Source organism: Oryctolagus cuniculus, chromosome 12, assembly GCF_051225735.1.
Source record: "Oryctolagus cuniculus isolate XC-2025 breed Fujian yellow rabbit chromosome 12, ASM5122573v1, whole genome shotgun sequence".
Lineage (NCBI taxonomy): Eukaryota > Metazoa > Chordata > Mammalia > Lagomorpha > Leporidae > Oryctolagus > Oryctolagus cuniculus.
This window is the reverse complement of record NC_142878.1, coordinates 103230861-103253687: the sequence shown is the minus strand read 5'-3', so window position 1 is coordinate 103253687 and position 22827 is coordinate 103230861. Positions and strand designations below refer to the sequence as shown.

General features: G+C 43.8%; 1 long non-coding RNA gene across 6 annotated transcripts; it reads right to left on the bottom strand.

Moving 5' to 3' along the window:
* Positions 1-19: 19 nt before the first annotated feature.
* Positions 20-21023, bottom strand: LOC127487720 (uncharacterized). 6 transcript variants are annotated; one of them, XR_007914800.3, is made up of 4 exons: positions 20805-21023; positions 19464-19608; positions 819-984; positions 20-389 (listed from the first exon to the last, which is right to left on the bottom strand). It is a non-coding gene; the product is annotated as an uncharacterized LOC127487720 (long non-coding RNA). The 6 variants fall into 6 exon arrangements; XR_016217643.1 differs by lacking the exon at positions 20805-21023 and adding an exon at positions 20567-20705; XR_007914801.3 differs by lacking the exon at positions 20805-21023 and adding an exon at positions 19821-20069.
* Between the last annotated feature and the right edge of the window lie 1804 nt (positions 21024-22827).

Sequence of the window (22827 nt, the reverse complement as noted above, 5' to 3'; positions counted from 1 at the left end):
GCACCTGCACCAACATTGGTAAAAGTTTTTAAGTAATTATTTTATTTTATTTATTTGAAGGGAAGATAAAGAGAAAGATGAGGGAGAGAGAATGAGAGGGAAGATGGAGAGAAACAGAGATTTTTCCACTTTCCAGTTCATTCCAGCATGGGTAAATTTTTTCTTTAAGATTTATTTATTTGAAAGTCAGAGTTACACACAGAGAGAAGGAGAGGCAGAGAGAGAGAGAGGTCTTCCATCTGTTGGTTCAATCCCCAGATGACCACAACAGCTGGAGCTGTGCTGAACCAAAGCCAAGAGCCAGGAGCTTCTTCTGGGTCTCTCATGTGGGTGCAGGGGCCCAAGGACTTGGGCCATCTTCTACTGCTTTCCTAGGCCACAGCAGGGAGCTGGATTGGAAGTGGAGCAGCAGGGGCTTGAACCAGTGCTAATATAGGATACCGGCTCTGCAGACAGCAGCTTTACCTGCTACGCCACAGCGCCAGCCCCCAACATGGGTAAATTTTAAGTAGAAAAAAAAACTAAATCAGAGAAAATCATAAAATTAGAAGATTTAGAAATAAGAGAAATATATGTTTCTTGGGAAAGTACATATATCAGATAATATTATTATGGAAAAAATAGTTTTTAAAATTTAAAATTGTGGTTAGATCATGGGAAAGGCACTGAAATAGCAGATAAAATAATTAGAAGGAGTACATGCTTCTAGTAATATTCTTTTATTAATGTTTTAAAGATTTATTTTATTTATTCATTTTCTTTATTTGAAAGGCAGAGTGATAGAGTGAGCGGGAAGGAGAGACTGAGAAAGATCTTACATGTGCTGGTTCACTCTCCAAAAGGCAACAATGGCTGGAGCTGGTCAAGGGCTGGCCAAGGCTGAAGTCAGGAGCCAGGAAATCCACTGAGGTCTCCCACGTGGACATCAGGGACCCAAGCATTTGGGCTATCATCCGTTGAGGCTCCAGGAGCAGTAGCAGGGAACTGGATCAGAAGCAGAGCAGATGGGACTTCAACCAGGGCTCTAATATGGGATGCCAGTGTCACAGGCAATGTCTTAACCTGCTGCACCACGATGTTAAGTAATATTCTAATTTTGTATTTTGTGCCATGATTTGGCAGGTTTTTCTGTAATAACTAGATTCCATAACTTGTGTACAATTTGTATCTAATGTATTTATAATATCAAAATATGTAGATGGTATAAATACAGATTTTCAGATACAAGTATGTTTACATAACTGTATTGGTATACATGCCCATCTTGAGCAAAGATCTAAAGTATAGTTAAAGTAAAATTCAAGGAACACATTTAGTTAATCTTCTATGGAGATTCAGATTAAGATATTTTACATGCTCCTAGAAGATATGACACTACATAGATAAAAATAGTGATGGATTTTCATAAACATTTACGGCAGAGATGTATATCTCACCTGAAGAGAGATAGAAAAAGAAATTGACTTATGATATTTGTACAATCATATACAGACACTGATATGTTTATGCCTTCTTTGAAGCAAAAGGTAATATACACACAAATGCATTTACAAATACATATACAAATATATTTCTGTGATTCTGTGCAACTAAATACGTACACACATTTGTACAATTCTAAAAGAGTTCTAGATCTAACCACATGTATTTAATTTTATCTAGTGTCAGATGAATGTATTATTATTTTCTCCTAGATACATGTAAGAACTCTACTAACATAATCCTGTCAAACACACAGATATTCTTATGATCCCATAGAACAGAAGCTAACATTTAAATACCATACTGAGAGAGAAGTGTTTACATAATCCTAAATATATAAAGTTACAGCTGTTAATCAACATACAGAATCCTATAAATATGTATTTATGAAATGTAAACAAATACAGAACTAATACAAAAATATTTCTGAAATCCATGCATGGTTTTTCCACATAGTATGAAAAAAAATTTTTTTCACGCACCAAAAAATATTATCATCACCAAAATAAACTAATTGTCAACACCACTTTCCAGGGCTTTTGAAGCATCTTCATATTGGTGTTCCATAAATCCAGATCAACATTCATAACTTGGTGGAGATATAGAATTAATTACACACTTTAATATGGAATCAGAGAAAGAAACACTGAAGCACCCTCTAAAAGCATGGATATATTTACATAATCTTGGCAAAATTCCATTTTGTAGGATCTCTTTTGCAAATCAATAATTAACAGATGTTACAAACATACCAGAGGATTATGATTTATAAATATATATGCATTGGTATGTATTCTCAAATACATGTATATATACATGAGTCAGCTGAGGGTACTTTAAAACATTTGTTGAAAATATGAATTATCCATTAAGCCCAGTTTTCCATGAACTTTCTGAAGCCAGCATGTGATTTCAAAATATTTGTGGAAAACAGACTTAAGAATTAAATAGGTCTCTCTCTCTCTCTCTCCCTCTCTCTCTCTCCCTCTCTCTCTCTTGAATTCTGCTTTTCAAGCATCTGAAAATAAACATTTTTATAAAAGCACAAAAACTGTTTTTTTCAACGTGAGCTCCATCAAATTCAAGACACTTTTATAACCAGTAATAGCAGTCATTTAGTGCAACCCTGGAGACTTGTGGGTCCTGGAAAGGTAGCCACGTCCATGCATCCTTTCCCATGTTATTAGCTGAAGAAAAACAGGTGTTCTTGAGAGATGTCTGAAGTTTAGGAAATGAAACGTACTCTGGAAGAAGCCAAATCAGGACTTGAAGGTGGAAGTGTAACAATTTCCTACTGAAATGCTCACAAAATCCTCCTTGACTGATGGGAGGAATGGACAGGAGCACTGTGGGGATGGAGGACTGCCTGGAGATGCTGTCCTGGGCGTGGCACACTTTCTCAAAACACTGCCCTAGGAAGCAGGTGCGGTCTTTCCTGGCTCGCTGGAAAGTCTGAAAGCAAAATGCCTTGAGCATCCCCCCAAAACAACAACAATAACAACAACAGAAACGTGGCCATGACCTTTGCTGGTTACCAGTCACTTCTGCTGTGACTGGACCACTCCCACCTCTTGGTTGCCATTGCTTTGATCTTGTTTTATCTTCCGGATCACAGGGCAAAAGCCAGGTTTCACCTCCCGTTGTAACATTCTTTGAAGAACTGCTTCAGATTCTTGATCTTACTTGTGTGAAATCTCCATGGAGAGTGGTGCCCTTGTCTGCTGCTGATCTGAGGGCAACATTTTTGCACCCATTGAGTGGGAAGTTTGCTCTGCTTTTTGTGGACTTGTTCAAGCCGAACCAGCTGAGGTGTTCCTGCTGTTGGCCTTTACGTCTGCTGTTAATCGTTGGTCCTCAGTTAGGATACAACGGAGATTAATTTCTTTCCTGGCAAATTGGTGTAGATGGTCTGTTGTTGTGAATTCTGGTGGCAAGATCATCCCGTCCCTTCCTAAAATGAGTTGTCCGTTTGTTACCTGCTGGCTTCTTCTAGGAACTGTCCCCATAAAGCTGACTGCTGTTTCATCTAAGCATGTTCTGCCTTCCATTTTAGCAGAATTCACACTGCTCTCAAGGGGCTGTTTTCAAACTGATGTCTTTTCTTCTTCTGGCCTCAAATTGGTCAGATCCTATTCAGACATGGGCTATTTTGGTGCAGAAGATTTTTTTTAAATCCAAGTATAGTTTTTTCATAATATGCAATTTCCTCTAAATTTTTTTGGAGGACCCCTGATATGTGTATGTGTATAACATATATAATGCATATATCTATATATATATATTCCTGCATAATTAGATGTATATTCACACAAACCCATAGAGGGTACTCTATGCAAATACACTTACAAACCCCTAGCTATTACAAATATAGACACATCTTACATAATTTTATGATGCAAAAGGCAGATATATTTATATATTCCTACACACATAGATTTACATAGTTAAATATAGTTAATCACAATCTTAGAGGTAGAATCAAAATCATATTCAGGTACGAACTTTAAAATCCAACTAATAATTCTGTAATGCCACAAAATCTATATTCACAATCCCAAGAAGCTACAGCTGTAGAATCTTACATATAATTGTGTAGAAAAATAGATCATAATCATATCTTATCCGGATCTAATTTAGATCTTAATCCTCTCCACATCCAAGCCCCAAACTCATACTGATGCACAAACCCTTGCTTTTAAAACAATTTATTTTATTTATTTGAAAGGGAGAGGGGGAGAGAGAGAGAGAGATTAATTTTTCTTCTGCTGGTTTCCTTCCCAAATGGCCTCAGTAGCCAGAGCTGGGTCAGCCTAAAGCCGGGAGGCAAGGAACTCCATCCAGATGTCCCACATAGCTGGCTGGAACTCGACACCAACATCTGGTACTTCCTGGGACTCAAAACTGCACTCTAATATGGGATGCGGGGTTTCAAGCAGCAGCTTAACCCCCTGAGCCACAATGCCTGTCCCTGAATGTACACACCCTTCAACTCCATTCCCATCTATAGACATAACGGTAGCCCTAACCCCAACAACCCCTGGTTTTATATGCAATTTTATTCTCAACTCCATCCAAACACACATATGTACATAGGCAGGCAATCATACCAACAATCTAGTCAATATTATTACTCCTGTGAGAATTAACATTTTCCTATTCATAGAAGCAGAGATATGCATAAATCTAGTCCTCTACATATAGAAACATTTGTGTATATTTTACATATATACATAGAGTTGCCCTTGATACACACACACACACACACACACACATATTATACTGAGGTATAGATACCTGCTTGATTTGTTGTAGTGATATGCATGCTTAAATAGCCACTTAATCCTATATACACACATAGCTCCACACTTATGCATAATTCTATTCATACACAAGGAAACATACAAGGTTTTTTTGTTTGGAGGTTACTGTCTATCTCACAGTAATTGAATCTTCTTATAGACTTTTCCTTTTCCTTTTCTTGCCTAAAAATATCCCATGGATTGTTTTCCAAACCAACTGCTGTGCATCAAATTCATTCTGTGGCTGGGCATTGCATTCCTGTCTCATTTTTGCCACTACCAACCATGCTGTAATAAATATCCAGGTATGGAGGCTTCTGTATGGACCGCAGCTTCTGTTTTTAGAGGAAAATTTTACCAGGAGTGAATTTCTGGGTCAGAAGCTCTACATTATTTTAACAAATGTTGTCACATTGCTTTCCACAAAGATTCGGTTTACCTTGCCACCAACCAGGTAGCACAGGTGGTTTTTTTTCTTTCTTTTTTTTTTTTTTTTTTTTTTGACAGGCAGAGTGGACAGTGAGAGAGAAAGACAGAGAGAAAGGTCTTCCCTTGCCGTTGGTTCACCCTCCAATGGCTGCCGCGGCCGACGCACTGCGCTGATCCGAAGGCAGGAGCCAGGTGCTTCTCCTGGTCTCCCATGGGGTGCAGGGCCCAAGCACTTGGGCCACCCTCCACTGCACTCCCTGGCCACAGCAGAGAGCTGGCCTGGAAGAGGGGCAACCGGGACAGAATCCAGCGCCCCGACGGGGACTAGAACCTGGTGTGCCGGTGCTGCTAGGCAGAGGATTAGCCTATTGAGCCGTGGCGCTGGCTTTTTTTTTTTTTTTTTTTTTTTTTTTTTTTGACAGGCAGAGTGGACAGTGAGAGAGAGAGACAGAGAGAAAGAGCACAGGTAGGTCTTTTCCCCTGGTTTCCAGCAACAATGGCTATACATCTTTTTATTTACATTGACTTGTCTGTGTGTGGATGGGGCTGTTTCATAGTTATTAGCTCCATCTTCATTCCTTGTCTAGTAGTGAGATTGAGTAACTATTGTTATTTTATGAGCTATTTGGAGTTGCTGTACTGTGACTTACCATTGCATATCCTTGGCTTACCTTTGTAGTAGTTTTTGCATGTCTTATGTTTTCTAGTTAAAAGTTATATCAGCATCAAGAGATCATTTGATACTTTGTTTTACATTGTTAGTGCCAAGTATTCCATTCTCTGTTCCCAATTCATTAGCTAAAACTTTTTTTATTTTTTTTATTTTTTTTTTTATTTTTGACAGGCAGAGTGGACAGTGAGAGAGAGAGAGACAGAGAGAAAGGTCTTCCTTTGCCGTTGGTTCACCCTCCAATGGCCGCCGCGGCCGGCGCGCTGCGGCCGGCGCACTGCGCTGATCCGATGGCAGGAGCCAGGAGCCAGGTGCTTTTCCTGGTCTCCCATGGGGTGCAGGGCCCAAGCACCTGGGCCATCCTCCACTGCACTCCCTGGCCACAGCAGAGGGCTGGCCTGGAAGAGGGGCAACCGGGACAGAATCCGGCGCCCCGACCGGGACTAGAACCCGGTGTGCCGGCGCCGCTAGGCGGAGGATTAGCCTAGTGAGCCGCGGCGCCGGCCCTAAAACTTTTAATGACAAAGTTGAAGAACCATGGTGACAACTGGCATCCCTGTCTAATTCCTGGCTATAACTGAAGTCAGTATAATTTTTATAAATTAGAAAACATTTGATATTGATTTGAGGTAAACATTCTTTATTTTATTTGAATAGTTCCCTTCTATTTGCATTTAATTTGGAATTTGGGGGAGAGGAATGGAGGAATCTAGTGAATTTTGTCAAATATTTTTTGTTTCCAGAGTCTAATATTCTGATGGGATTTGCTTTCTTTAAGTTACTGATGTAATGAACTCTGTGTATTTATTCACCCTTAAATCCTGTGCTGCACCTTGCCTTGTCACAATGCTTTATTCATTTGATAAGTCGTAAAAATCTACCTGAAAATACCCAATTCACATTTATGCAACCATAGCCATAATTAAGATTGGTCTACATTTACCTCTTTTGTCCTATTTTCTAAAGTTTGGAGTTTTAGTATTGCAATAATGCAGGGTTGAGCAAATGATGCTGGGATTTTTCCCCATGTTTGTTTATAACTGTGGTTATTAACATTAGCCTATCGGCAGTACACAGGGAATTATAAAGAAAAAAAGAAAAAAAGAAACTCCATGCTCAGACCACACTGCTAATCCCTTTTGCAGAAATCTCTGCAGATGGGACCAAGGTGTTAACACTCTTAAACTTCACCGGGAATCCCAACCCTCACCCAAGGTTAGAGACACTGGTCTAGGGAGTGAGACAGTTTAAATATCAGGGAACAATCTGCTCAGGTAAAGATTTGATATTAATCTACTATCAATCCATACAGTCGTGCATTTTACAGTGGTAAATTTTTTGTTTATTTGACAGGTAGAGTTATAGACAGTGAGAGAGAGACAGAGAGAAAGGTCTTCCTTCCGTTGGTTCGCTCCCCAAATGGCCACCACGGCCGGAGCTACGCCAATCCGAAGCCAGGAGCCAGGTGCTTCCTCCTGGTCTCCAACGCGGGAGCAGGGGCCCAGGCACTTGGGCCATCCTTCACTGCCCTCCCAGGCCACAGCAGAGAGCTGGATAGGAAGAGGAGCACCGGAACTAGAACCCAGCACCCATATGCCAGCACCGCAGGTGGAGGATTAACCAAGTGAGCCATAGCGCCGGCCCCGGGGTAAATATTTAATCACTTTTCACTCTCTTATACTTAAGTATGCTTCCTTTAGAATTCATGTTGCTGAACAGTCGTCTTTGTTTCAGTTTTAAATCTGTTACTAAGTTGAATATAGCATCCTCAAGCTTCTCTCTGTCTATTATGACCTTTTAAAAATGATGAACTGTGGTAAGGAATCCATGACCCAATACTTGTCATTTTGGCCATTTTTAACGTGTAGTGCAGTGAGTCCACCTGGTTATGCCATTGTCACCAGCATCCATCTCCAGAATGCTTCACCTTGCCAAACTGAACGCTGTCCCCATGAAACAGGGACTTCTGGTTCCCCCTCCCCAGCCTCTGGCAATTCCTCCCTACTTTCTGTCCCCATGAACTGACTACTCTCAGCCCCTCACATAAGTGGAATCCTACAGAATCTGTCTTTTTTTGTCACTGCATAATTATTCCCTCCAGGCTCCTCCATGCTGTAGCAGGTGCCAGAATTCCCTTCCTTTTCAAGGCTTAGTAATGTTCCACTGTACTCTCAGCAGTAGTGTGTTTTCCACTCACCAGTGCATGGACACTTGAGTTGCTTCCACGTCTTGTCTGTTATAGACATCACTGCTAGAACACACATCATGATTTTAATTACTTATCTTACGCTGTGCTCCATAGACATATACAGTTATTACATTTCAGTTAAAAAATTCTTCATCCTTCTACTTTCGCCTTTGAGTTAAACCAGGGCAGTTTTCTCAAGGAAAATTCTTAAAATCCATTTATGCATTTTTCTATTTTAATAATGTTAGACGTTTTATGAATGCAGTTTAACTTTGTCTTGACCGCTGTAGCATTTTGTTGATTTCTTATGATGAAGTCTTAGCTCTGCATTGTTCTCTGCAGTTTAACCACACGAATGTCTAGGGTAACCTCGGGCCCTTGGAGCACAACTATAACTGTATCCCGTGGAGATCCCTGGTTAAGATAGCTCATCATTTCTCTTTTAATTTTTCTTTGATTCAAATATTATTTCCAAATGTGTTTCTTCTTAATTATCTTGAACAGTGACAGCATCCAAATACATTTCAACTCATGTTTATTGTTCCTAATCAGTCATATGGTTTCACCCAAGTGTAGCCCTATCATGTGCCCATCAGGTGCCAATGTCTGTCAAAAGGCACAAGGGATGATCAAACTGTTATTAGTTCTTTTCTGCCAGATATGTCCAGGAGAGAGATAGCAGCATGCTCAGCTGTGAGTATATTTTGATTATTTGGTGCTACATTGTCTACTTGGAGGGGCAATGTTGAGACTAGTGATTTCATAAAGTGTGCCTCTTATCCTCATCGCCCATCTCCACTCCAGAGGCTGGAGCCTTCAATTTCATTTTGTTTGATGTCACAATTTCAATCTCTGCTCTTCTCTGGGTTGTATTTTCCCTGGAATCCCTTTTTCTAGCACTTTGTTTTCAAGAGCCAGAGAGACAAAAACAGAGACAGAGAGAGAGCTCCCACCCGTTGACCCACTGCCCAAATGCCTACCACAGCTGAGTCTAGACCAGCCTGAATCCAGGAGCAGAGAAAAGCCAGGTGTCTCATGTGGGTGGTAGGAACCCAACTACCACCGCTCCCACCTTCCAGGGTCTGCATTAGCAGGAAACTGGAAGCAGGAATCAGAGCCAGGAATTGATCCAGGCACCATGATCCACAACAGGTTTCTAACCAACATTTCAGCCACTGGGCCAAACACTCCATCTATTTTTATGAGCAAATTTAACCTGTTCATCTTTAATGTAATGACAGAGATATTCAATTTTATTTTCTATATATTCATTGTCAAAATTTAGTGTATTATCTGGTTATTTCCTTTACCTAGTTTTGATCAAATAACTATTTTTTTTTTTGACAGGCGGAGTGGACAGTGAGAGAGAGAGACAGAGAGAAAGGTCTTCCTTTGCCGTTGGTTCACCCTCCAATGGCCGCCATGGCCGGCGTGCTGCAGCCAGCGCACCGCGCTGATCCGATGGCAAGAGCCAGGTACTTCTCCTGGTCTCCCATGGGGTGCAGGGCCCAAGCACTTGGGCCATCCTCCACTGCACTCCCTGGCCACAGCAGAGAGCTGGCCTGGAAGGGGGGCAACTGGGACAGAATCTGGCACCCCAACTGGGACTAGAACCCGGTGTGCCGGCACCGCAAGGTGGAGGATTAGCCTAGTGAGCCTCGGCGCCGGCCGATCAAATAACTATTGAGTCAATCCTTTTTGACTCTTTAATTGGAAAGTACAGTATATTTTCTGTCTGATTGTTGATTACTTTTTCTTTCCCAGACTTCATAAGCTTATGACTCTACTACTAGAACTGAGGGTTTAAAAGTTCTAGGAATCTTCGCTGTATTTATGGGCTTTGGGCAAAGTGTATTCAAATATTGTTCCGTGCAATGTTTGCTGAGCATTTCCTGTGTACCAAAGACTGCAGGACTCTGAAAAGAGAGACAAAGTCACGTCCATGCCACTGCTTCCAACTAAACGTATGGCTGTCCTTGTCATTGTCTGGGAGAACACTGGGGAACTCACCAGCATATAAATGATATCTAAAACCTGAACCTAAACATTTAACAGCTAATACAGCAGAGTGACCAACGTCCCAGGCTGGGTCCTAGGGGTCTTGCCTGTGTTTAACCAGTTCATCCACACACCAGTTGTTTGAAGTAGTTACCTTATTTCTTCAGAAAACTGAGGCATAGACCAATTTAACTTTCCCACGGTCATGCAATTATGAAGTGGCAATACTGGAATTTGGTTCTCACTGTGTTTGATGCAAATCCAACACCCAGAGCCATCGTTCACTCAGAATCTCTGGGTGAGATAAGTTTCTTTTGGTGCACAAGCTGGCGCCGCGGCTCACTAGGCTAATCCTCCGCCTTGCAGCGCCGGCACACCAGGTTCTAGTCCCGGTCGGGGCGCCGGATTCTGTCCCGGTTGCCCCTCTTCCAGGCCAGCTCTCTGCTGTGGCCTGGGAGTGCAGTGGACGATGGCCCAAGTGCTTGGGCCCTGCACCCCATAGGAGACCAGGAGAAGCACCTGGCTCCTGCCATCGGATCAGCGCGGTGCGCCGGCTGTGGCAGCCATTGGAGGGGAACCAACAGCAAGGGAAGACCTTTCTCTCTGTCTCTCTCTCTCTCACTGTCCACTCTGCCTGTCAAAAAATAAAAAAGAGCTCTTTTGGTGCACGAATGTTCGGAATCATATATATGAGGAGAGCAGGTAAAACCTCTTGATGAGAATCCTCTTTTGCCTCACCATCTCCTGAATTTGTGTCAATCATTCTTTTGGTTTTCCTTGCATTTTCAGGCCATTTATTGGCATCTCAAAATGATGTTTTGTTTTGCATGTTTAAAATGTTTTTAAAATTTCCTTGTCCTCCCTAACTGCTCTTGCTAAGCCTTCCAGCATTATATTGAATAAGAATGGTGAGGGGGAAGGTGCACATCCTTGTCTTGTTCTAGAGTGGAGGGGAATCGCTTTCAGCATTTCCCCATTCAGAATGACATTGGCTATCGGTTTGTCATACATTGCTTTTAAAATTTTGAGGTGTGTTTTTTCTTTTTCTTTTTTTTTTTTTTTTTAAGATTTTTAGGGGGTGGCCAGCGCCACGGCTCAATAGGCTAATCCTCCGTCTGCGGCGCCGGCACACCAGGTTCTAGCCCCAGTCGGGGCGCCGGATTCTGTCCCGGTCGCTCCTCTTCCAGTCCAGCTCTCTGCTATGGCCCAGGAGTGCAGTGGAGGATGGCCCAGGTCCTTGGGTCCTGCACCCCATGGGAGACCAGGAGAAGCACCTGGATCTTGGCTTCAGATCCGCGCGGTGCGCCTGTTGCAGCGGCCATTGAGGGGTGAACCAACAGAAAAGGAAGACCTTTCTCTCTGCGTCTCTCTCTCACTGTCCACTCTGCCTGTCAAAAAAAAAAAAAAAGATTTTTATGGGCTGGCGCTGTGGTGTAGCAGGTAAAGCCACTGCCTGCAGTGCCAGCATCCCATATAGGCACCAGTTCGAGTCCCAGCTGCTCTACTTCCAATCCAGCTCTCTTCTATGGCCTGGGAAAGCAGTGGAAGATGGCCCAAGTCCTTGGGCCCCTGCACCTGCATGGGAGACCTGGAAGAAGCTCCTGGCTCCTGGCTTCAGGTGGGTCCTGCTCCAACCATTTCGGCCATTAGGGGAGTGAACCAGCAGATGGAAGACCTCTCTCTCTCTCTCTCTCTGCCTCTCCTCCTCACTCTGTGTAATGATGACTTTCAAATAAACAAATAAATCTTTTTTAAAAAGATTTTTATTTATTTACCTATTTGAAAATCAAAATTACATGGAGACAGAGAGAGATCTTCCAGCAGCTAGTTCATTCTCCAAATGGCTGCAATGGTTGGGGCTGTGTCAAGCCAAAGCCAAGAGCCAGGAGCTTCATCTAGATCGCCCATGTGGATACAGGAACCCAGGGACTTATTTGGGCTACCTTTTGCTGCTTTCCCAGGTGTATTAGCAGGGAGCTGAACAGAAGTGGAGCAGCCAGGACTTGCACTGGCGTCCATACAGAATGCAGGCACTGCAGATGGCAGCTTAACACAATGCATCAGAGTGCTGGTCCCCAAGGTGCATGTGTCCTTTTTTTAAAATTTATTGTGGAGGTTTTTATCATGAAGGGGTGTTGAGTCTTATCAAATACTTTCTCTGCATCTATTGAGATAACCGTATGGATTTTGTTCCTCATTCATAAATGTCATGTGATTTATGACTTTTATTGATTTGTGAATGTTAAGCCACCCTTGCATTCCTGGGATAAAACCCACTTGATCCTGATATATGATCTTTTTTATGTGATTTTGGATTGATTTGCTGGTATTTTGTTGAGACTCTTTGTGTCTGTGTTCCTATATTAAGAATATTTGTAATTTTCTTTTTGTGTCAAATCTTGTTCAGTTTTGGTATCAAAGTGAGGCTAGCCTCATAAAAGAGTTTGGCAGAGATCCATCTGGTTCCATCAATATTTTGCAATAGTTTGAAAAGTACTGGCATTACTTCCTCTTTGAATGTTTTGTAGAATGCAGAAGTAAAGATATCAGGTTCTGGACTTCTCCTGGATGGCAGAGTTTAAGACCTGAAGCCATGAAGTTGCTGGAAGAAAATGTAGGGAAACACTCCAAGACACTGATGTCAAGGACAACCCCAAAGCCCAGGCAATACAAACAAAACTAAACAAATGGAATTATACCAAACTCAGAAGCTTCTGCATAGCAAAGGAAACAATCAGGAACAAGTAATTTCCAAGCTACCTACCTGACAGAGGATAAATATCCATAACATAGCAACAGCTTTAAAAACTCAAAACAGCAACATGGGGCCAGCTCTGTGGTGCAGCAGGTTAACGCCCTGGCCTGAAGCACTGGCATCCTATATGGGCACTGGTTCTAGTCCCGGCTGCTCCTCTTTCAATCCAGCTCTCTGCTATGGCCTGGGAAAGCAGTAGAAGATGGTCCAAGTCCTTTGGCCTCTGCATCCGCATGGGAGACCTGGAGAAAACTCTTGGCTCCTGGCTTCAGATTGGCCCAGCTCCAGCTGTTGTGGCCATCTGGGGAAGTGAAACATCAGACAGAAAACCTCTCTCTCTCTCTCTCTGATTCTCCTCTCTCTGTGTAACTCTTTCAAATAAAACAAATAAATCTTTTTTAAAAAAAGGCAACAAAAATAGTCAATCCAATTAAGAAATGTGCAAGTGACCTTAATAGGCAATCCTCAAAAGGATAAATACCAATGGCCAACAAATATATGGGAAAAAAAATGCTCAACATCACTAGTCATCATGGAAATGCAAATCAAGATAGCACCTCACCCATGTTGGAAAGGCTAAAATCCAAACACAGAGAGTAGCAAATACAAGAGAGGATGTAGAGAAAGGGGAACACTTGCACACTGTTGGTAGGAATGGGAATTAGTGCAGCCACTGTGGAGAACACTATGAATAATTCTTAAAAAAAAAAAAAAAAAAACTAGAAATAGACTTGCCATATGATCCAGCATTCCCACTACTGAGTATAAACCCAAAAGACAGAACACATTGTATCAGTGAGATACCCACTCCACCTTGACGACAACAGCATTGTTCTCAGTAGCCAAAACTTGGAGTCAAGCAGGGTGACCATTACCACATGAATGAATGAAGAAAATGTGATATATATATTCACCATGGAATACTATTCAGCTACAAAAAGAATGAAATTCTACCATTTGCAGCAAAATGGAATCAACTGGAGGACACCATGTTGAATGAAATAAGCCAGACCCAGAAAGACAAATACCGCGTGTCCTTCCTCACATGTGGGAGCTAAAATTTAAACAAAAAGAAAAGAAACAAAAAAATAAGAAATGCCTCTGTATCAGTATTTCTGTAAATGCAGTTTTGCAAAACTTTGTTTTATACCTTTGTCAAACCCATGGTTAACAATGTTGTACTACTACAGTTTTTAATGATCAGCAATTACCTTAAAATTTACTGTAAAAGTTGTAGGTGAAATGGTAATTTTTTCTATTCAGTTATTGTTTATGGCCATTGTCAATATCCCTACTAGAGTAGGGTTTTTTGCTTTTTTAACTTTTTTTTTAATGATTTACTTATTTATCTGAAAGTCAGAGTTACAGAGAAAGAGAAGCCTTCCATCTGTTAGTTCATCCCCCAAGTAGCCACAATGGCCACTGCTGGGCCAGGCCAAAACCAGGAGCCAGCAGCTTCATCCAGGTCTCTACGTGGGTGCAAGGGCCCCCACACTTGGGCCTGCGATGGCTGAGCTGGGATGGGGCTGAGGTCAGGAGCAGGGATTGCAATTCAGCTCCCCCACATTGAGTGGCAGGAACCCAACTACTTGAGCCATCACTTTTGCCTCCCATGGCCTACATTTGCAAGAAGCTAGAGTCAGGAGCTGGAGCTGAGAATTAAACTGAGGAATTCTAATATGTGTCTTTACTGCTGGGCTAATTGCTTATTCCCGTTTCAGGGTTATGATCACTATTTAAATGAAATCACATTATAGTCGATCAAAATGCGTGGGTAAAAATAGAATTAACAGTTAAATTCGGGCCGGTATTGTAGCATAGTGGGTAAAACCACCTCACGCAGTACTAGCATCCCATATGGACGCCAGTTCATGTCTCGGCTGCTCCACTTCTGATCCAGCTCCCTGTTAATGGCCTGAGAAAAGCAGCGGAAGACAGCTCAAGTGTTTGGGTGTGTGCCACCTGCATGGGAGACCCAGATAAACCTCCTGGCTCCTGGCCTCATCCTGGCTCAGTTCTGACTGTTGTGGCCACTTGGGGAGTGAACCAGTGGATGGATGATCACTCTCTCTCTCTCTCTCTCGCTCTCTCTGTCTTTCCCCCTTTCTCTGTAAGTCTGACTTTCAAATAAATAGATAAATCTTTAAAAAAAAGAATTAAATTCAATTTTGTGCAAAAAAAATTTGGAATCTATACATAGTTTTTTGTGATATGCATTTTCCAGGAACGTTTTGAAGACCCCTGGTACTGGTGTTATATTCACTAGCTGACCTCACAGCCATGTTACCCTGCAGAAACTGCCATGTGACCTGGAAGGAGCGCCCTGCTCTCTTGCTGTCTCTTTGTAAAAGAGAAAACCTTTTGTATTAAATAAACAAAAATTGTCTCATTAGCTGGAATTTCATCAAAACCCCATTCACAGAGCAATGGCTGGTAATAATGCAACGGCCATTATTTCCTGGGAGTCCACATGACTACATGGAAGAACACAGGTGACTCAAACAGAATTGGAGTTTTATTAGAATTAAGTAAAGATGTTGGTTGGGGGGCAGCACTGTCTGTCAAAGATTCCAACTAGAAACCTGAAATCAGCAGGTTTAAAGCATAATTAGATGGTGAAAATGAGAGTCATTTCTCTTAAGGTTGGAAACAAAAAGAGACTGCCAATGTCATTATTATTCCACTTCCTACTAACGAGCCTGGCAGTTCGTTCATAGTGCACACTATGAATGGCCATTGAGGGCTGCATACATACGGGAAATCCAATAATAAGAAAGTCTCTGGATCTGCTCTGTAGTGGAGATTACAAAGCTGGAATCAATACAAAACAACTACAGGTTATTCTAAAAAACATGAGGAAGACAGAAAGCTGAGGAAGTGAAAGACAGGACTTTCCTCAGATAGAGAGATCAGAGAGTTGTCACTGGGAGTCGTCTAAACTGAGAGCTAAGGATGAGCAGGAGGGTCCGGCTACAGAAAGAGCAGAACCAACAGAATTCTAGGAAGAGGAAATCACACAAGCAAAAGCCAAAAAGAGTTCAGATCGTGGAACTGAAAGACGTACGTGGCTGGGACGTGGAGAACAAGATGCTTAGGGACGTGGGTAAAGACGGAAAGGACCAGGAGTGGTACGGCAGCTGCCTGCAGAGAGGGGAAGAGGTTGTCGTGGGGATTAGGAATTTGACTTCTGTTGGGTGTTCTGTGAGACTCCAAAAGGAGTCCACAGCAGTGGAAATACCAGTGAACTGGAGCCAGCACTGTGGTGCAGTGGGCTAAGCCTCTGCCTGCGGCGCTGGCATCCCGTATGGGTGCTGCTTTGTGTCCTGGCTGCTCATCTTCCTAATCCAGCTCTCTGCTATGGCCTGGGAAAGCAGTGGAAGATGGCCCAAGTCCTTGGGCCCCTGCACCTGCTTGGAAGACCCAGAAGCAGCTCCTGGCTCCTGGCTTCGTATTGGCACAGCCCCAACCATTGTGGCCATCTGGGGAATGAACCAGTAGATGGAAGACCTTTCCCTCTGTCTCTCCCTCTCTCTGTAACTCTACCTCTCAAATAAATAAAATCTAAAGAAAAAGAAATAGCAATAAGGCTCAAGAACAAGTTGTAACAATAGAACGGATGGAGAGAAGAACTGTTTGGGGAATGAGCTTCCTGCCCCTGACAGTACTTAATCCAACGTTGAGAGACAAGAGAGCTGCTGCTTTCAACACCCGGGAGCTCAGCCTTGCAAGGAAAGTGAGACGAGATGCTTCGAACGGCCCTTCCAGCGCTGCTTCGGAGGCTCCAGGAAACGCGCTGTCCCTGCTGTCACTGGAAAGCTTATGCAATACCGTGTGGATTTGAAATGCTGACACAGGCAGTTCTATGCTGGCCCTGCCTGTGTGCTCTGGCACAGGGAATGGAGTGTCGCTGCGGCTTGCTCAAGGCGCTCCCTCATTATTGAGTCTGTCCAACCCAGTTTCCCGCTACAGTCATTCTCCTGACCTTGGTGGTGAGCCAGAGAAATGTACAGATCACCCCAGCTGCTTCTAAGTCAACCAAGAGCGAAGCTGAATATCCTTAGGATCATAGCTAACATTTATCAAATGTTCAGTTTTTTTTTTTTTCCAACAACATTCCCCACGTTTCCATTTTCTACTTAGACATAAGTGACTCAGAGGCTGTTTGGTTCCTAGGTTTTATTGCAGAACAAAGCAGTTCCAAAGAGAATGCAGAATTGCTCTACACCTAGCTCTTGCTGAGGGTTTGGTATGGATCTTGGTTTCTCAGCTTGTCAACATCTGCAAAACCCTCCCAGACTTGTCTTGTGGTGTATCTTGCTACGAAGTTGCTAGATCACTAGATACCTGATGTTTATGATTAGTAACAATAAGCTTAGAGCTGCCTGCTTGCATGTGTGTGTGTGTGTGTTGCCACTAATTTTTTCCAGTTCCAAGATATTTATAAAGCATTCTTTACATTGCCCATAAAAATGCACAATGAAATTTTCCTGACATTCTGCACAAGCTTATAAAAAAATGTCACGGCCGCATGCACAGCCTGCAACTCTGTCCTGCAATTATGGTTTGCAATAACTCTGGATGTCTTGGGCCAAGAAGGGATTATGAGCTGATCTTCAATGGTCTGACACTTCAGCAGTGGAAAAGCAGTTGCCCAAATGCCAATTTGCAAAATCCCAACCCAGCCCAAGCCAGACAGTGAGCACTTTGAAGGGGAAACAGATTTCAGTGGCCATATGTGCAATTATTATTCATCCCATGATGACTGAATAAAGACATGTGTTGGCCTGTGTGGACCCCGATGTGCTGTAGCCAGGACGGACTGATTGCACTTAACTCCCACACACATGCTTGTCCCACCTGCCCCAGAATCCAGCTCCAGAATGATCCCAAGAAGAGAGGCATTGTTAAGAGGCTTCTGGCCAGAATCACAAAGTAAATATGTTCGAGTTAAATGGAAACGCATAGCCATTTCCCTTGACAGTGAGATGTGGGTCCATCCCCATGGCTGCATCTCCAAACCTTGGCTTTTGTCTATTTCCCCATCTCCCTATCCTCCTCTATGCTCCTCTATGTCAGTTGCATGCAACCTTTGACACTTCAGTCTTTTTTTTTTCATTTGACAGAGTTAGACAGTGAGAGAGAGAGACAGAGAGAAAGGTCTTCCTTCCATTGGTTCACCCCCAAAATGGCCGCTGTGGCCGGTGCTGCACCCATCCGAAGCCAGGATCCAGGTGCTTCCTCCTGGTCTCCCATGCGGGTGCAGGTGCCCAAGCACTTGGGCCATCCTCCACTGCCTTCCTGGGCCACAGCAGAGAGCTGGACTGGAAGAGGGGCAACCGGGACTAGAACCCAGTGCACATATGGGATGCCAGCGCCGCAGGCAGAGGATTAGCCAAGTGAGCCACGGTGCTGTCCCCAACACTTCAGTCTTTTGTTAAGGCAGGAACCCTGCAGAAAGCTCACTCTGGTTTCACACCAGCTATGGCAATACCTACACAAACTGATGAGCCAGATTCAGGGAGTTGTGTCCTACTGCTGCTCACCAAATCTGGCTGAACACCAGGTCTACTCTGCTTTAAAAAAAATAGATTTGGCAGGCGCCGCGGCTCACTAGGCTAATCCTCCGCCTAGCGGCGCCGGCACACCGGGTTCTAGTCCCGGTCGGGGCGCCGGATTCTGTCCCGGTTGCCCCTCTTCCAGGCCAGCCCTCTGCTGTGGCCAGGGAGTGCAGTGGAGGATGGCCCAGGTGCTTGGGCCCTGCACCCGCATGGGAGACCAGGAAAAGCACCTGGCTCCTGGCTTCTGCCATCGGATCAGCGCGGTGCGCCAGCCGCAGCGCGCCGGCTGCGGCGGCCATTGGAGGGTGAACCAACGGCAAAGGAAGACCTTTCTCTCTGTCTCTCTCTCTCACTGTCCACTCTGCCTGTCAAAAAAAAAAATAGATTTATTTATTTAAGAGGCAGAGTTACAGAGTGAGGGAGAGACAGAGAGAGAGAGAGATATCTTCCATCTGCTGGTTCAATCCCCAAATGGCTGCAATGGCTGGAGCTGGGTTCACCTGAAGCTAGGAGCTTGCTCTGGGTCGCCCATGTGACTGCAGGGGCCCAAGCACTTGAACCATCTACCATGGCTTTTCCAATCCACTAACAAGGAGCTGGATCAGAAAAGGAGCAGCCCGGACCCAAACCAGCTCCCATATGGGATGCCGGCACCACAGGTGGAGGCATAACCTACCGTGCCACAGAGCCCGCCTCTCTGTCCTTTTCTCTTTGTCTCATCTTGGATTAAAAGATGAACAAAGCACTGTCATTCCTATTACTGTTGCTCCCTGTTCCTAATGAGCTCACCACATCCCCAAATTATGCCAGATCTCCCCCGGCATCTTCAAAGCATCCCGAATTCTGATCCCATCCATCCGCATGTCAACAAGAATACGCAACAGGGGGAATCATGGACAAGAGCTGGCTCTGATAGCAACCACAGCTGTGGATTTGTAGATAAGTTATACATTATCCAAACTTCAAAAACAAAAACAGAATCTATGATTGGTAGGAAGAACCTCAAAGTACACTGAGCAGGAAATTCACACAGCAACTACTTTCCACACCAGGTAATTGCTTGTAATTCTAGACGCATACATACCTGGAGCCCAGCTGCGGGCAACATCTTCGGTTCCACACCGTGTATCCATTTCCCACTGATGGACGTGGCTTCCCCTTCCAGTCACTCACTCACCCACTCACTCAGTAAGCATTTGTTGAGCTTATGCTAAGTCCCAAGCATTGTCCTAAAGAAACAGAGACATGGGGATGAAAAGAAGACAGAGGATGCCCGGATGCACGAAGTCAGGGTTCTGCAAAGCTCGCCCGTGAGCTGATTGGCCACAGGACTCATTGTCAATCACGTTCAATGATCTCAGTGCCTTGTCTGAATACCGAGTGCAAGTCCCCATGGAAGGAAGTTAGGAAAAACCATCTTTGAAGGCTGCAGAAAACCCACCGTTTAGCACATGCTGCCTCTGAAGAAAGAGCAGAGATTCCACAGAAAGTTGTTCTCCCCCTCCTGGGTCTCACGCTCCTTGAGGGAATACTCTGAGAGGTTTTAAAAGTTCTTCCAAGGAACTCTGCTACTTGGCGACAGCCTGCCTTAGTCATCATCTGTCGCTGCAACTGAAAACTACAGACTCGGTCATTCACGATGAACAGCAATGTGGGGAGCGCATTCCTGTCTCTGGAGGAAGGAGAGTCCAAGAGCCTGGGGTAGCCTCCGGTGGGGGCTTCCTGCCGGGTCCTCACACAGGGCAGGGCATCTCATCGCGGGTTGGATCAGCTCAGCTCTCTCTTTCTCCTCTTACCATGGAAGTTCCCCATTCATAACCACATCTAATTCTATTCCCCAGTGGCCTCACCTCAAGCTACCACTAACACCTGAGTTGGGGGATTAAGTTCCCAACACACGAACTTGTGTAAGGACACATTGAAACTTTAGCATAATCGCAGCCTTTGGTGCAGCCATGGGACACCTGATAGTGGGATCTTACTCTAGTGCACTGAGAAAGTGAGGATCGACAATATAAAAGCCATTTAGGTTTGTTTCATACATAAAGTTCCTCTTTCAAAGCAGGAATAATATATTTGCATTCCCTTCTAAGCCTACAAAATTGTGAGATATTCCTACGAAAAGACAAAAATGCTATAATATTCTGGCCACTAAGATGAATTTTAACCCAAATCAATTGCACTTACTTAACTCCTTGACTCCTTTCTGGGCTCGGAAGAAAGCTGTTCCAAGGAGGGATGGGGATCATCCCCAAAAGCTTATTGTCTTATTGGAAAAATCAAGCTTCTCCTTTATAGTCTCTCCTCTGCACAGCTGCTATAAAATTTTCCCACAGTACGTCCTGTAAACCACTTGGGAGGCTTGATCCCAAGTAGGCTACCTTTGCCTCCAAGCTCATTGTCCCTCGTGTTCCAGGAAACTCACCCAAATGTAGACTCTTGGCCGTGCCCTGGGACAGTGTGACCTTAGTTGACTTTTTCATTGCCCTTCCACCTGCAACGCTTGGCTTCAGTTGGGAATTCTGCAGGCTCCAACACCGAATCTTTTCTCTAAATATCAAACAAACAAATCAAAACAACTTTTCGGTCACTGCAGGTTGTTTTCTAGGATGGGGTACTTGGAGGTTGTTGTCACAGTAGTTCTATAAAAGCCACATTGTTACAACACATCTATGACTAACCTTGTTAACATTCCTCTTGTCCCTCAAGTTTGTTTTTGTAAACAATTTGTAATTCTCCATGGAAATGGATGGGGTGGGAGGGCTGAGGACCATGAATCAGAGCTGTCAACTGTTAATATTTTCTGCAATTCCTTTCTCAACTCCTGCTTTGAGCAGAGGAATTGACTCTTTGGTGCCTTCTTTCTCTGCCTGTCCCCATGTCTCCGGTATAGATACACAACAAACCAAGAAGGGCTCTAGTGCAGTTGCAGAAGTGGAAAGGATAAGATTCAGAGAAACTGATCATTGCCCGGATATCGTCAATATTATCAAGGCTTTCTGATATCGGAGGAAGTAGGACTAGAATAAGAGGTGTGTTACATCCTCAAGGTTTATTGAGGTAGAGTGCTCTTTATTATTTTTTCCATTTTAAATATTATTTATAAAACAAGAAACAGGACAGGTGTTTGGTACAATAGTTAAGATTCCAGTTAAGACACCCACGGAGTACCTGAGTTCGACAGCCACTTCCACCTTCTAACTCCAGCTCCCTGATAATACAGATCTTGGAGAGCAGGGGTGATGGCTCAAGTAATTGGGTCCCAGGTTCAACACTTGCATTCAGTTCCCAGCTCCAGTCTTTAACCTGGTCCAGCCCTGGCCAAAGTGAACCAGCAAATAGCCCTGCCTCTCTCTTCCTCTCCATATCCCTCTCCTCCTTTCCCTCTCTCTATTCCTCTGCCTCTTAGGTAAATTTCAATAAGTAAACACAAGAAACACGTATTACTTTAATTTCCATAGAGATGAATGTGAACAGAAATCCAGACCTGATCTGGTCATCAGATGGTCATTCATTCTAGCACCAGCTGTGTCAATCAATACAGGGTTAACTCATCTGAATCTCTGTGATGGTGCTGATACTCTGTAATGCACTGCACAGGGTGCTCTCCCCTCATCAGCGAACAACAGGAAGTTGGACCCTCAGCAAAGTCAAGGGCACAGTGTGGACAGGTAGACTCCATGGGCCTCTGTCTTCATCCATGCATGCACTGGTCTCCCGCTCTACCAGGTGGTTGCTGTCCTGTTGGCTCTGAGAATCTGTGAGTAATTCCCGGAGCTTTCTGGATCTGTGAGCTCCTCTTCTGGGACATGGAAGCCATTGAACCATGACAAGAGATGCTCTGATGTCCCCAGGCAGCCCCAGTCTCTGCACACACCTGGGACTGTGCACACAGCCTAAATTTCACACAAAATCTGCAACTGGGGCCCCGAGAATCACCTGTACCCCCTTCCAACTGACTGTGAAGGCCTACCCTGCGTTTCTTTTCCAAATGAGCCTGCACACCCTGTTGGGGATAGCTGACTCAGAAAAGAACTGTAAGCTCAGACTGAGGAAGGTATGGGTGTCAGAATTTTCTACATCCTTCAAGTGAGTCCAACTCCAAACTTGGATAGAAAATCATTAAAGATTAAAAGAAAGAGAAAGAAATGTCTGTGTAATGATGGTTTGGATTATGTTCCACTGAAAATAATAGTAACTTAATTATAGTGGATTAAGCAAATAAGGCCTTGTTTTTCTCTCAAAAGTATCCTATGTAGGCATCCAGTGACACAGACATAATCTCTCTTTCCATTCCATCATCATGCGACTTTTGGCTCTTAAATATGTTGCCTTATGCTGATAAGAGGACTACTCGAACTCCAGCCTCAATACTGTATTCCAGGTAGCAGAGTATGATGAAATGGAGGGAAGGTTGGGGCCAGCGCTATAAAGCCCTGGCCTGCAGT